Here is a 16028-nt window from a genome sequence, read left to right on the forward strand (position 1 = left end):
TAAAAATTGTTTCAACTTTTAAATGATGATGATCAAGATTAATCAGTGGTTTCTTTTCCTGAGTGGCTTTGTCCTCACTGTTGGCAGGATTTCAAAATGCTCGAGTGGTACGGTCTCACAGTGAGGTTCCTCCGCCGCAGCAATGAGGTCACAGCAGGTAGCCAGTGCGGAGGCAACAATTAGGGACGACCTTCCCACCTACTTCTGAAAGCAAGAGGAGCGTCCCTCTGCAGGAGTGATGGCCCCGCCATGGCCCCGGATCGACACACTCAAGACCCACCCTCTTTACGTACTGTGCTCCCGCCTCTCGGCAGCCAAATGAAGGTGCAATTTAGCCCACCGCCTGGTGAGGGAAAGGTCAAAGGTCATTAAGCTTGGGTTATTATCAAGATTTAGTGATGACTTCATCTCTCACCATGGAGCTCTGGCAAAAACTCCTGTCTCTTTCTCTTGAGCAAAATATAACAGCAGGTTGAACTGAACTGCAAATGTTGATATTTCATGCATTCATCCAAGCTTTATTAATAACTCCCACAGTACAGGCTTCAAAAGATCCACTAAATCTGATGAACCAGGGGGTCCTTGAGGTCCTAAGGCCCCCATACACTGTGCGATATTGACCTGTCTTACTCAAAGGTTGCCAATCAGAAGATAAACCATGGATAAAATGTTGGGTAATCAATGCATAACAGTGGTTGTACTGTGAAACAGGTCCACGGAGAAATGGAAAATGGAGTTCATTTCTGAAATTTTGGAGGTGAGGTGTACTCATTGGCATCATAACATGATGAGTCACCACAAAAAGTGCAGTCAGTGTATTGCACGGAGCCAAAAGCGGGACGCGTTTCTAGCAGGTGCCACGGTTTTCACTTAATGATGAGAGAACAGAGAGAAGCGTTTAGGTTTTACCCGTATCACCTCATCACCCGACACCTTTGTCACCTCAAGTTTACTAAGCACATGAGACGGACAGCCCCCGTTCCACCCACACCACTAGCCTTCATTAATTCTTAACATCAGGGAGAGGAAAGCGCATCTTCCGCGACATCTGCTAAGACAGGGCTCGCCGTGTCTCGCTGACTGATTCAGTGGAACAATCAACACCGTGTGGTGGAGAGGGGGAGCGTTAGCATGTCATAAACTCTTTTGACAGGACTTATCGACCGCGCTTTACCGTGCTCTTACACATTGTGACAGTTGTACCATGCGACTATAAAGATGGCATCTGATTGTCCGTTGCAGTTACATGAATGTATGCGCAAGGATGCAGCTATGAAGGACACAAGGGGGTGTCCTTCATAGCTGCGTCAATCCTTACTTCTTGTTATATAGTTATTTATATAGACAGGAGAGAGGTGTGTATTTACCTTTCGAAGATTGGGACGTTCTGTATGTGCAAACATGTCACTGTTGAAAAGATAAAGACCGTCATCAGTACTTACATAATACCGCCAGTTCACAATATCTTCTATAACTTCTGAGCATTTATAGACTATTTTCAGTTGGTTTATCTGTCTTTGTTTTCTATCTTTCTTTCTTTTTTTAATCTATTTTTTATGTATTTATTTGAGAAATTTGCAAAATCACAAGTTAATGTATGAGGTGGTGTTAGTGTCACGCATTGAACTGGGTGATTTTTTTTTTTTTTTTTTTGGATGCCAGGACTTCCTGTTGTTCTTCTGAGGGTGTGATTCTTTTTTGTAGCTTTAGAGAAAACTACAAGAAAGTCAACAAGAAGACAGTCAGACAGTTATACAGGCTGTAACCAAAATCCCATGTTAGCCAAACAACAACAAAGTCAAACAGTAAAGTTGTTACCCAGACGATGAGAGCTGTTGTGTTGTTGTTTAGCCTCATTAATACTTCTTCATTAAGTGGTTACACTATAGCTACAGCTTATTAAAAAATGTACCATGGCCGAGGTGCCTACAGAAATACTGAACTGAAAGGAGCTATAAGAAAGTTTTGCTACTGCTACATAGCCAATGTTAGCATTAACAGATGTTTAACTACTAGTCTTGCTAAGAGCGTCTGCCATTGTTGTGTTTCCAAGACAAGAGGTCATGATATGACACGACTGAAGACGACAGACTGGACAGTGACTCAGTTTCGAAACGTGGCGAGACATGCCAACCAGTCTGGAGCTAACTGCTTAGCATGCTAACCTCAGTAAAAGAAAAGAAGTAAGCAAAGCAATGCTTTCCACTGCTGGAGACAGCTCTTGGCAAGTAAAGGAGTGATGTTTGATGCTGAACTTGCAACGTATCTTCTAGACTCATAATTAAATAGCAGTTTATGCTAACGCTGGCTACGTAGCGATAGCAAAACTTACAAATGGCTCCTTGAAGAACTGAGATTGGTCATCTCACATTGTTTGTGTTTTCTGTTCAGCATGAAGCAAGTTCAAAAAGACGTAGGTCATCTTCTCTTTGTACTAACACAAAGCTATTGAAGCCATGTCCACTATATTCACTGCTCTCTATCCAACCCACTCTCCCAGAACTGATGTTTCTATACAACTCAACTGCAACATCAAATATGTTTTGTAGGGCATAATCAACATATTTCTTGAATGACGAGATCAGAGTCCACATCCAGATACCCATCTGTGGAGAGCAACAAAAGTACTTTGGGTAAGGCAAGTGCATATCCTTGAGAAAATATAATAATTAGGTAATGACGACAAGTCCATACTGTCCTGCAGGATCAGATATTGTGTCTAGATAGAAATCTGTATACTGTATAGGCTACTGTATATGAATATTTTACTAATATGTAAGCAGGGGTAAATGAAGGATTCTTCTTCCTCCTCCTCTTCTGATTAGCCGGGTATACTGAACAATATGGATGCACATCTCTCAGTAAATAATGAGCGTCAAGTATTCAGCCAAGCCATAGTATAGACAGTATTTTATATTTGAAAACATGGCTCACAGGTCAGGTAGGACCCTCAGCAGAATTTTGCCAACGTAACATAATATTAACCCCTGATGGTTGCGGTTTCTTTATGCTTCAACCAGAACTTCACAAGTTGTTTTTATTCTCTCTCGCTCTCTCCTGCTAAGCACAGCCTCAACTTGCATTGCGTAAGGATCCCAGGTGTGCAGCGAGACAAGAGTTTTACGAGATGCAACCACTCGGCTCATCAATCAGAGAGATGGGTGGCTGATTTGGCACGTAGGTGCGAAAGTACATATGTGTGACCCGGGGCAAGGAGATTGCACAAGATTGCACCTTAAGTCTCACTTTCACACACACACGCACACACACACACACACACGGATGACTGTTGCATTAGCCGCCTCGATTGCTCCTCACCCGTTCTGTTGATCTACCTCAGCTGCAGCCTCTTTGCATTTTTTCAGTGTGTGTATGTGTGCATGTGTGTGTGGTCATGCACCCATTCATGGGGTTATGGGTTTGGCCTGGGGGTAAGAGGTGAATTGAGGGTGAAGGAGGCAAAAAAAAAAAAAAAAGGTCGACCCACTCAGGTGAATGATTTGAGAAAATTGGGCCTGTAGCTGTAGTTAAAAAAATTTGAAAAATATAAATTCTTTTCTGAGTAACACAAAAGTTTGAACCATTTTACACATTTTAACTGTCTAATCTAAGTATGTGTTATAGTTCACTTGGGTTTCTCATTTGCCATGCCGTCACATTGTGTGGTCCTGTCACAGTCCTCATCCCTTTATTTAAATGTTCCACAAATTAGTCCCCCCCCCCAGTCCATCGAACCCCCAGCCCACAGGTCATTCAGCCTCCCCCTCTGCTGTAATAGGTTCTGATAGGAAGCCTCCAGGGAAGTTCACTCCTCACTGCTGAAACCTGGTGACAGGGGGATGTACTCAGAAAAAAAAAAAAAAAAAAAGAGGGTGCAGCACAGGGAGGGTGGCATTTGAAATAAGCATAGAGAGTATTTGTAAGGGGAGAGAAGGGGTGAGGATAATAGACAGACTCCTGGATGAGCAGGGAGTAGAGAGCACTGCCCTCAGCCATTTCCTGTAATTTGACCTCCATGGGAAATAAAACAGCAACAGTCTCTTAATTTGCATATTTCTCCAGCTCATCTGCATACATCACAGGACTGAATTTTTTATTCCCCAATTTTTTTTATTTTTTATTTTTTTTATAACTGTAACAGGTTGGTTTTAATTTGAGATGACTAATTTATTTAAACCTGGAGTTAAATGCAGAGTACTTCCCCTTATTATTAAAAAAAAAAAAACAGGGGGCTGATGACAATTTCATAGAACATAAACAAGGATTCATATTACGACATGGATGTGGTGCCTGGTGGTTACGGCTGATGCAGATGAATGCTGTGCTAAGAAGTGACCTGATACAATACTCTCACCATAAAAACAAAAGATTGTATTTTTTTTCCCCAAAGAGAAAGGGAGTCCATCTGCAGACAATTAAAGAAAGTCCCCAATAATTTAAATGTAAACTCAAGGATCAGCGGTTTCCCCTGGGCAGAGATTAATCCAAGAACACAGATAAAGAGTATTTCTGTTAAACATGATGTGGGCTCCTCTGTTTCCCCTTAAAGGAGCAGTAATAATCTAATCATTGCTACTTCTGTATTTATTTTTTCTAACTTTGCACCTCCACCTACCATATCTCCTATAGATTAGATTTGATTTTTATGCAGGATTTTGGACTTGTAAAATACATTTAGGGTCATCAACGTGAAACTATCTTGATGAAGTTTTTCTTATTGAACAGCTTTGAGCAGTTTGCTCCTTCTACAGTAAACTGGATTCAAGTCAAAGCCACACATCAGTCAACCGTGCCATTCACAATCTTGCTTTTTTGACAATCTTTGAAAAAAATTCAAAAAAAGATTATTTTTTTTGCTGTAAAATGTATATATATCAGAATACTTGCATATCAACATAATTCATCAAAGATATATGCAAACAATATAATAAAAATTATATTTTTATTATATATTTTATATATTCCAAATTTGCTAAATGAGGCACCTGTGAGGCTCAGAGGACTAAAGACCTATGTTTTGTTAAGACAGACTTAGACTATAGATTAAATATAACAAATAGACTTCAGACAGTTCAAAACCCTTCTGAGACTCATTCGCCTCTGTATTTGTTCCTGTGTGCTTAGTATAGATTTACAGTAAAAGGGAAAAAAACAGTAAGTAATCTCAGTTTATGTGTGTTTAGCAAACATGTAGTGACAAGCAGATCGATAGGATGGGTAGAGTATGTATGATGTTATGTATATGAATGACACAATACAGTGCAGTACATCATACAGTATGAGCTGGAGTGAGGGACAGGACAGCAGTCAACAGTATTTCAAATAATTAATCTTGACAGAACGCAATTATGAACCAGAAACACACATTTTACTCTTCCTGTGTGTGTGTGTGTGTGTGTGTGTGTGTGTGTGTTAGGAGGGTGGCTTCACTGCTGACTGGTTATATACTGGACTAAGGGCATGAAGCTGCAATCTGGCAGTGACAGTCCCCCACTGACACACACACACACACACACACACACACACACACAGATAGACATGCCAACATTGCTCCTGACCAAGTGTCTGCTCAAATGGCTGCTTCCCTGCCATCCCTCTGTCTGCCCCCCCGCCCCCACCCTCTCTCTCTCTCTCACACACACACACACACACACAATCGCAAACAGGGCTGAATCATTGCAACATACAGCATAGAGGGAGAGAAAGATGAGTGAGGAGGAGGACGGTGAGGGGCCTACACGTAACTTGGCTGTCTATTCATTTATATATTTGTAAAGCTTAAAGCATTTTGGTTGGTTTGGTTGTGAACCAAAAGGCATCTCTACAAACCTTGTGAGGACAATCCCTCCCCTTATTGGTCAGATTCTCTGGTGGGAGCAGGAAGGTAAACACAGGAAGAAGGTCCTGAGTCTGTGAAGGCACCCGTGGACTTTGTGGAGCTATAAGAAGAGTATTGATTTATAATCAGTGTTCAGTGAACAGAGAGAGGAAGTTACAAGGAGACAAGGAGCTATAACTTTTGTCTCATGAAATTTGAAAATTATTCCAAGAAAAAAAATTTAGAGCAAAAATAATTGGTTTGTTATTTAAACTTCACTTCATATGATTGGAAATATTATTTTTCTTTATTTCATTCTTATACCAAAAGAAGCTTTAACCCACATGTTGCATTTACATGTTGGTAGAATACGTTTTCTGAGTGTGCATGTAAATTTGCTGTCTACCGAAGGCATTCTTTATATTCTCAGCTCCTGGCCCATGAAATCACTCACTTTATGCTACGGGTGCAGCAATAAAATGGGAATGAACCAAAGCAAACTAGTGATTTGTGAGGAATGTTGGACATCAAATGAGTCAGTTATACTGGAGCTGGTAGATCAAACCAGACTTATAGCATCGGTGATGCAGGGACTGACAGGTGATGACAAATTATGCCTATGTTTGTAAGTTGTTGCTTAATAACAGCTTGTTAAGCTGATATCAGGCTTTGTCTTTCCAGAGTAGTCAAAGATCATTTAATGCAGCTTTAAACTACGTAATACCATTAAGAAGACTGGTATGTTGGTTAATAATTTAAGTTGTGTTACAAAAGGAAATATTTTTCCTTTGTATTTTATTAGATTCAGCTCTGAAATAATGTTTTTACATTTTAAATCAGCAGCGAAATCTAAATTCATTTAAGGTGTCAAATCCAAAATGAAATCAGTGAGAAAGATTTGCTCCTGGACAAGAAACTTCATGTTTAACACTGACAGGCATTGATAAGCAGAAGACAAACAGATCGCTGAAAGGTTAAAGGCAAGATAATTCACCAATTTGCAGAGTGTGCTGTTGAGGGACACTTTTATTTTCCCTGGTGGTGTCCCATGAAATGAATTACAGCTTCTCTGTGATGTACACTAGCCAGTGGGCCGTAGTCAGAGTGAAGATTCACACCCTCTAATCCATTTGCCAGTTGCATCTCAAAGGTGGTCAGTCAATAGCATGATAGTTGGATAGATAAACATTATTGATTAAGTTCAAATGTCATAAAGAGAATATATGCCCTAAAAAACTGCTCTTGTCTGAAGTGACCCAGAGGCACAATCGCTGATTTGTGTGTGGACAGTGTGTTTTAGTGCAGTGTTAATAGCATTTGATCTTGAGGGAGGACCAAAAAAGCTCTCTTTATCCAGGCTAAATTTAACAGCACATGACACACAGCTGATCACTGGCGTCTTTGAAAAGCTCCCGACAACGAGGGTGGCGTGAAATCGACATCTGGTCAGGAAAAAAACAAAACACAAAGTCATCTCTGTATCCTTAATATCATGCTGCTGAGATTTACACACACAAACACACTCTGTGAACTATCTATCCATCTCAAAGAAGCCTCAGCATTTCACAAACTTTGACCCACCCAAAACCACCAGCCTTTGAAGTGAGAGCTCCTGAGGACACAAACACACAGTCTCACACACACACACACACACACACACAGGGCCTGCCCCAGGGATGAAGGTGGGAGGGTGAGCCGGCAATGAAAGATGGTGTTGATGAGACAGAGGGATGGGTGAGGGGACGGTGGATGTGGGCAGCTGATTAAGTGCTGATAGGCTCTACAATAGATTCCAGTGTGTGGCATTTAGCTTAAGGCAGATCTGCATACAGGCAAGCAGACACAGAAACAAACATTTTTTAACCACTCACACACAGTCTCCTACACATGTACATACACTGTCACCATTATATTCCCTCATGGAAACATATATGTCCATACGCATTCAGGTCATGCCCGGAGGCAGGGAAACTTTGCCTTCTTTACGGCACTAGTGGACTCCCCTTGTGACTTTCACAGCTGTCATGCTCCTCTTTACAGCCTTCATTCATCCACTGACCTCGGGGACAGAAGCATGTGATGATGCCACATCGCATGCTCCTGTGTACATAAACTACGTACACAGATGCACAGATACGAGGAAAAAGTTTAGACACTTGCCAAGCGCCGACATGGTGTTAATGTGGTGTGTTATTTGGTCTAATCTAATTTCATAGTGTTCCACCAATGATACGGGCTGTTGTCAAGTAGGTGTTAATAGGGGCTAATTATATCAACAGAACAGGTTCATTATATTATTGTTGTAATTTATTATCATTATAGATAAGTCTATTTTGAATGTTTTTTCTTTTTACACAATAAAAGCAGGAAATGATTATCTGTATCAATAGCCAGGTTTTCATTGCAGCTTCGCACAATATAGAAGCATTTTTTCTAGAAGAAGTCGACAAAACACAATTGCGAATGGCCTGTTTCCGTTGAGTGATGTCATGTGAATAAAGCTCGCGATCTCATTCCAATTAAATGTGACGAAAAAAAGTGTTCGCAAAATATTGCTTTGTGGAATAGTCTGAAAATCCACCTCACGCGAGCATATACTACTTTTTTGTGACATTTGATTGTTTGTTTTTTTTCAAAATTCACATTGCTATTACTTGTTTTTAAGTTTGCAGTTTCAAAATGCACATTAAGCAGACTCGTGGAAATGTACATAGTGAGCTGTTACAATGTCAAAAAAGCAAATCTAGATCTATTTCTGATGCAGTTTAATCTGAACAAAATCAATTACGTATAACTGAAATGCACTCACTGTAAATAAAGGCACTTCAGCCGAGTGCATGTCATCAAATTAAATAATCCTTGCACGCTTTCAAACCTGGTCTCCTCATTATGAAACAAAAATAAGATAATGTCACCTTTCCACGAGGCTTTTATTCTATAAAACTCCCTTCTTCAGCTCATGTGACACCGCAGTCTTCAATGCTTCAGTGGTGAGTGTGACACAACAGGAAGACAAAAATGTCCCCTCCCTCTACAACATCTCTTTTTTAAGTTTAAAGAACAGTTGAGTAGCTTATATGATTTTTTTTTTCCATCCCTGTAGCCAGAAGTGCCTTGCACCCTGCCAGTTGGTTGTTGTGCTTTTTATAGGTGACACAGTGTGATAGACCCTGCCCGCAAACCCTCCATTACAATCATATTGGTCTCCTCTCAACTCCTATGGGGCACTGTCACTGTCATGACTGGCTGAAGTTTAGTCAAAGACATTAAGGGAGCACCTTCAGGGACAAACATCAGCAGAGAGCAGAGGAATAGAGAGGAGAGGAAAAGAGAAGAGCAATGAAGGCAATGCAGAAGTGCCTTAAAGCTGCAGTCCATAAGAATCCATAATTTTCAGCATGTTTGAAGATGACAGAGCATCTCGTGTGGCATTTGTGAAGTCGTTTCAATGTGTTGTTGTTAGTATGCTATGAGGAATAGAAGCAGGTAAAATGGATACATTTGTTTTACTCACTGAGATGAAATTTAACAGCTTGGGCACGACCCAGCACTTTACTCTAACTGTAATCTAACCCGGCTCTCACATCAAATGTGCCAGTTTATTAGTCAGTATTTTCAGCGGTGACTGTGACTGTGCTCTCCGTACCATGGGCTTGAGCCAAAGCAGTGTGCACTAGGCTAATATTCTACCAGGTTTTGTGGCCTGAGTTCAACTAAAGTGAAACTTAGATCTTGTACACTGATCTCCATAACACAGAACACAGAAAAGTTCATTCTGTCTCTCTGTTCTTAGCATTTTTTGAAGATTGTTATCTGTTTTTAGTATTGTTACCAGCCACGACAGCTGGCCTGGTATTGTTTTCACCTCATGAGTGTGTGTGTGTGCGTGTGTGTGTGTGTGTGTGTGTGTGATAATGGCAAAATGTGGTCCTGGAGACACCTCCTGCGAGAGGCGGTCCTGAGTAATTTTGCAGATGTTTATATGTCTGTGGACAGATTTTGTCACCATGATAGCATCAGAACCGTGAAAAACAGTCATGAGTTACAGCGAGTTTGAAAATGGGCATGCTCCAACCCATGAGTACTGGAATAATGTAGTAATAACTACTGAGTGTTCATGGCTCAGAATGTCAACATGTGGACTGGTGTCGCTTCTTCTGTATTATTTTGTTTTATTTTAGCTTTTTATGCTGCTGTCTTTGCAAGAGAAGTTTCCTTAGATGGATTCACCTTGTTAGATCAAGATGGAATAAAATCAGTGATGGTATCAAACCAGCCACAATGTCCGTCAACATGTTGAAGTTCCAGCCCATAAGAACTCAGTAGTTTTTACATGAGTACTTACTACTTACTCTTTTTTGGGTTCATTCTTTAATCTGAACTACACACCTGGAAAGTGTAATGACTGTATCCTGCACATTTAAAGACGTGCTAAAGTACTCAAAACTGCCTCTGTGGTAGTTCCTGCTACACGCGCACACACACACACACGTGGTGAGAACAATACCAGCCACGCTGTCACAGTTGGTAAACATTGCATTACCACTCCCAGAGCCATGCTGCCAGCGCGGCTAAAATCTCAAAGTCATGGAGATACCTCAGCTGTCATATATCCACTTTGCATCATGTATATGTCATATTCTAGACAGGTGTTCTAGTGTCAGTGCTTTACGTAACGCTTTTCATCCTGTGGTCTACCTTATGCTTTCGTTTTTGGTGCAAACTTGTATAACATATTTTACATCTTCAAATTGTGATGACCGCTAAAAAAATCTACTTCAACTGTATTCATGTGGTCAGAAAGACCCTTAATTTTTTTTTTTTTTTTTATCAAATGACAAATTGATCAACATTTTGTACAAGAATGTCAACTGTCAACAGCTAATTTCAAAACCACAACTGTTAAATTTCCTGGTTGAAAACACGATATATAGAAAACACACTTCTTACGCCTGAAGAAGCTCAACAAGTGAGAACAATCACACACCCATGCTCAAACATAGAGGAGTGACAGTGTCTCCCTCAAGGAGGAGCGCTGCCATCTCTCACCAGGGTGGTCATCAGCGCTAAACTCCTGTCAAGTTCCATCTTATACCCTAACGCACAACTACACACACATACACACACTGGTCTGTTTCAGGGCAGGACAGGCTCTCCAAAGGGGTCAACATGTTGTCACACACACCAGGGAGCAGTGTTGTTGTTGGCAGTCCTTACTTCTTAACTATTGTCAATGTCACCCCACCCACAGGAAACCCGCTGTGGCTATTAGCGTGCCAGCATGGCAGGGACACTTTGGACCCAGGAGGACTTCATTGTGGCTAAAACGTGGCAGCCATCTTTTATTTATTTATTTTTTAAACTCATCTCTCTTGTTTAGATTTTAACCATAATTTACATTGAAAAAAAAAATGTTGAAGTCAAAGGGGGAGATTTTGATATATACATATTTACATATTTTGTTTATGCTAAACCGAGGGTAGTCAAATTTTTTCAAGAAAGGGGAGAATCAGTTACTCCATATCTTTTTTGCAAAAAACACAAAATTTAAAGGGGATACAGGTCATAATTTTGGCAGTTAATTAATTGTGAAAATAATTGTACCAATTTTGTACTTTTCTATGACGTGGAACATCAGCAGAGAGTTCAGCCCCTCTCTTTACAGCAATAATTTTTATACAGTCCCTTACCGTAATCTTTTCTAGTGATGAGGTAATGACAGCAGCTCTTACTTTGAAATATTGTTGTTTTCATAACTTAAAATCAATTTAATATGTGATGTCTTCCTTCATGCTGCCAGATTATCTTCAAACTAAATCAACTATGTTTCCAGTTTTTTCACAGTTATGATCTTATTTTGATCCTTTAATCATCCTTCAATCCTGGGCCTTTTTACACATTCTGCAGTTGTTACAGCACTCTCACTTTTTAAACAAGCTTTCCTTTATAATTTCCTCTGGTGTAAATGTTCACTGAGGAAACACTTACTGTTTTGTTTAATGTCATTTCAGATCATGTTCCAGACATTCACAGCTGTCTTACAACTGGGACAAGAAGAGGTAAAAAAAAAAAAAAAAAAAAAAATCTTGGTGGAAATGCCTTTCCACTCAAACATGGTACATCTCTCCCAGGTGACTGCTTAGCACTGGCAGTAATTGAAAGCTTGCCCCTGGCACTGTGTATGTGAGTCTGTGTTTGTGTGTATGTGCGAATAAGCATGCAGGGTGCATACGTGTATACGCACGCACTAACGTTTTTTTCTTTGTCTGATATTGTGCATCCGTTAGTATCGGCATGCATGTGCATTTGTGCCTGTGTTCGTTGGTGCTGGAACAGTGTGTCTGTCTATACAGACACACATGTGTTCTGTGCGTCTTCGTTATGTGCCCCCCCCCCCCCCCCCCCCCCCCCCCCCCGCCCTTCCTTATTTATGTTGTTGGGAGTTTAACCTTTTTTCCCAACAGGAAGATGAATTAATAACATTTTTTAATACCACCCGCCCCTCCCCCCACTTTTTGCTATTCCACAACGAGGGGCCAAATCTCTTCAGCATTTCCAGCCCTGTGAGCTAATTTGACAGCTCATAGGGGTGACGCTGATTCCCCTTCACAGAGACAGGTACCCTAGGGCTAGCCAGCTGGATCGCAGTGGACGCTTACAGATTTGGCTTTAGCTTCATGCTGGGTGTCATCTGTCTCTTTGGTCTGGCTCGGGATAATTTTTGTGTATGTGTGCATGTGTGTGTGTGTGTCCGCCCTAACATCATGTGCCTGACTAGTTTGTGCCTGGCAGGCCTTGTCTGTCCAGGTTGGCCATCAAACACAGCCAGCATGGCCCTAATCTGACAAGGCACTGCTCCAAACATGCCACAGCAGCCCAAGAAGTGTGTGTGCGTGTGTGTGCATGTGTTCATATGACTGTGTGTTTGACTTTGTGCGCATGTGTGTTTGACCCCAGGGCAGACCCCCTTTTTCCTACTCCTTGTCTTCCTCTCCTGTTCTGTCCCACGTCCTGTATCACCCAGCACACACACTCACACACGCACAAACTGAAGGGAAACTTCAAAAACCATAAAGAGGAGCTCAGTCGATGCTCCCCCTCCACGTCACTGTCTCAATCCCTCCTCTGTTTAAGTTGTATGCATGTTTCTGGATTATTTAAGTGCATGTGTGCGTGTGCGTGAAATGCCACAGCCACAAGAAGCAATTCTGTTCACCACAAAGGTAGACATATCCTCGTCCAGCACTCCATCCACCCCACATCTGTCACTTCGATTGTGGACACTTTGCGAGACACTTTGCCTCAACAGGTTTGGAGTCTCCCCAGCCTGTTGCCTTCAGTCAACTTCGACACTGCCTCTTGGAGAAAAATGCGATCCCTCCCTTCGCTGGGACAGGAGGGGACAGGGGGACAGCCCCCCACAGGAGAAATGACAGTGCGGTTCCTGTTAATCGTCAGGACGGGCTCTGAAATGGCGGCAGGGGCCCACTGCAAACGCTAATCGCAGCCGACACAGTGGTCTCCTCCTACACACGCACACACTTGTAGTCCTCCCTTAATGCCTGAGTGTCGATCTCAGGCTGGAAGGAAAAGGGGAAGTTCACCATCATCGCAAGAAGCGGCTGACAAGGTTTCGTTCTGGTTTGCAGCTAAAGAGAAAAAAAATCTTTCCTTCCCTGAAAAGCACAGGAAGATGAGTACATATGTTGATTTTCTGGCTGTGAGCCATGTACCGCCACTGTGTCTTCCCATCAGGCCCTGGGACAGAATGACAGCAGGATAGTGTCATGCTACACAGTGACTTGTAAAGTCCCATGCCTAAGGGCCTTAAGTATGTTTGTGTAAAAAGTATACTTGGTCTTTACCCTCCTGCTACACACCTTTTTACTGTATACTTTTCATTCTATTTTCGGTTTTCACCCCCACCTCCTCTACTTGGCGGGCAGTTCTGAGGCATCCCACCTCCAGCAGGCAGAGGGACAAGAGAGTGATGCCATCAGGACAAACAACCTGCTTGCTGCCCAGGAACTGAGACAGAGACGGTAAATGAAATAAGACACTGAATGTGGTAAGAGAGAAAGGCAGGAGGGGGTAGGTGGGTTACTGGGCAGAAAGTCCTCTCCCACGACCCCCACCTCCTGTCCAGCCCAGAGGCCTTGGCATCCAGAGAGTATCACCCCCCCCACACACTTTTCCTTCCCTTTCCCTCTTTCCGTCACTGACCTCCACTTGTTCAGAGCCACGGTGAAGCGAGCGGCGCTCAGGGTGTTGTGAACACAAAGCAACGCCCCTGCAGTTCTCCGTCTGGACCCCAGTGTCAAGACCCAGCCAAGCTGAGAGAGACAGAGAGAGAGAGAGAGAGAGAGAGAGAGAGAGAGAGAGAGAGAGGAGAGCACCAAAATGCAGAATAATTATACCCAATGGGTAATGCGATTACTATCGTTGCAGGGGCCGTGTGGTCGGGCCAGGGAGGAGAGAGACACAGAGGCAAGAGTGTCACCAGGGTGAGCTTGCAGGGCCACTGGGCATATTTAGTAAACCACACTCACAGACCTCCCACTGCACTGCTCAAGCACCGTTTGTGGAAGTGCTGCAGGACATCATCTGCATACTGGTGATCATATACACAGGAGTGGCCAAACACTGCTGCTTTGGTCCTACATACTATACTGTAGCACAAAGTGTAACGATGAGGAGGAGATAGGGTGTTTTATATGACGGGGAAAAAAAGATCCATGCATACTGTATGGTCAGGTAATTCACAATAAAATGTATAAAGTATTCTTCAGTGGATATTTCATGAAGTTTATATTCATATAGTATGCTATTAAATATGTTTCTTTGAGAGATTGTTGAAAGATTTACTGAATGTGAAAATGTAGAATTTCAGTCATCAGATCATTATTAATCATTTCTTGATTTTATTTGGATTTTTCTGACAATGAAAGGGTACAAATTCAAATGTCATATGCCATAATCAACTGCACATATTGTCTCCTTTATTAAATACCTGCTCGCTGTTTATACTGTTAATAACATAACCAGACCCTTTTTACTTTACATATTATTCACTGGTTTCTGGTTACATTCTTACCATCCCTACCCCATAGTGTACATTTGTTTATCTTTCTACACAGTATATGTATTGGCTTTTTCTTTACTTTTACCTTTACCTTTAACTCTGTTTGCATTGCATAGAACAGGTTAGGTGCTAAATTCCATTCATTTGTATTGGTACCTAATAATATTGAATGTCATTTGCAGAGTTACTTCAAAATACCATTAACGTCATCATGTCATTTACAGTACGAGCACTTGAAAAAAAAAAAAGATCATTTATTTTGAAAAATGACTAATGAAATAAGCTGAATTTTAGTGCTGCAGAACAGCAATTAACTGACCTGGATTCAATAAAAAATGTTACGAAGAGTTAAACATATGAACAGACTTAAAATAAGGACAACTGCTGAAAAGTTGAAATAGGTGCTGACATATTTACTTTAGGTTTTACAAAGCTTTGAACACTTGCTTTCTTTTTAGTGACAATTTTGGAGAGTGTCCCAGAGAGGCTTCGCGCTCTGCGCCGGAGTGTCAAATAAAAAGCAGGATTCACTTAATGGAGCTGTGGGACTGACATACTGAGAAACACATTATGTGCTCTCATGCAACAAGCTCTCGCATGCAAACTGCAGCCCAACATCAAAACGCTTGCATATAATGATGCAAAAGGACAGATATTTCCTCGTTATGTTGATGTTGGCCTGACTCACCAAAGTCTTTAATGTTGTGGAAATTGCAACTTTGGATAAGTTTTAGAATAGTGGAGATCTGAACTTTTTTTCCTCCCTTTTAAAATAAGAAGATGGATAAAGTCTTAAACTTAAATTAAATTAAATATACTAATGTTATCTACATAAATCCCACTCACTCACTCAATCACTCACTATTTACATAAAATGTAAAAACTAAAACATGATAAAATTCTCCTAAAACATGTTTTAAGAGAATTATTATTATTGTTATTCTGTCAAAACCTCGCAGTTTAAAAAAAAAAAAAAGATTTACAAAATATAATAAAAATATGCAGTATATGTAAAGTAATTCTGGTGATAATTTGAGTATGTCCTCTTTTATATTTTAAACAACAAAATTACTTTTATGTTAATCTGCTTTGATTTAAATACAGTAATTAATGGATTTAACTCAATTC

The sequence above is a fragment of the Trachinotus anak genome, unplaced genomic scaffold (assembly GCF_046630095.1).
Source record: "Trachinotus anak isolate AG129_WGS33_773 ecotype Australia unplaced genomic scaffold, CSIRO_AGI_Tana_v1 ptg000009l, whole genome shotgun sequence".
Taxonomy (NCBI): domain Eukaryota; kingdom Metazoa; phylum Chordata; class Actinopteri; order Carangiformes; family Carangidae; genus Trachinotus; species Trachinotus anak.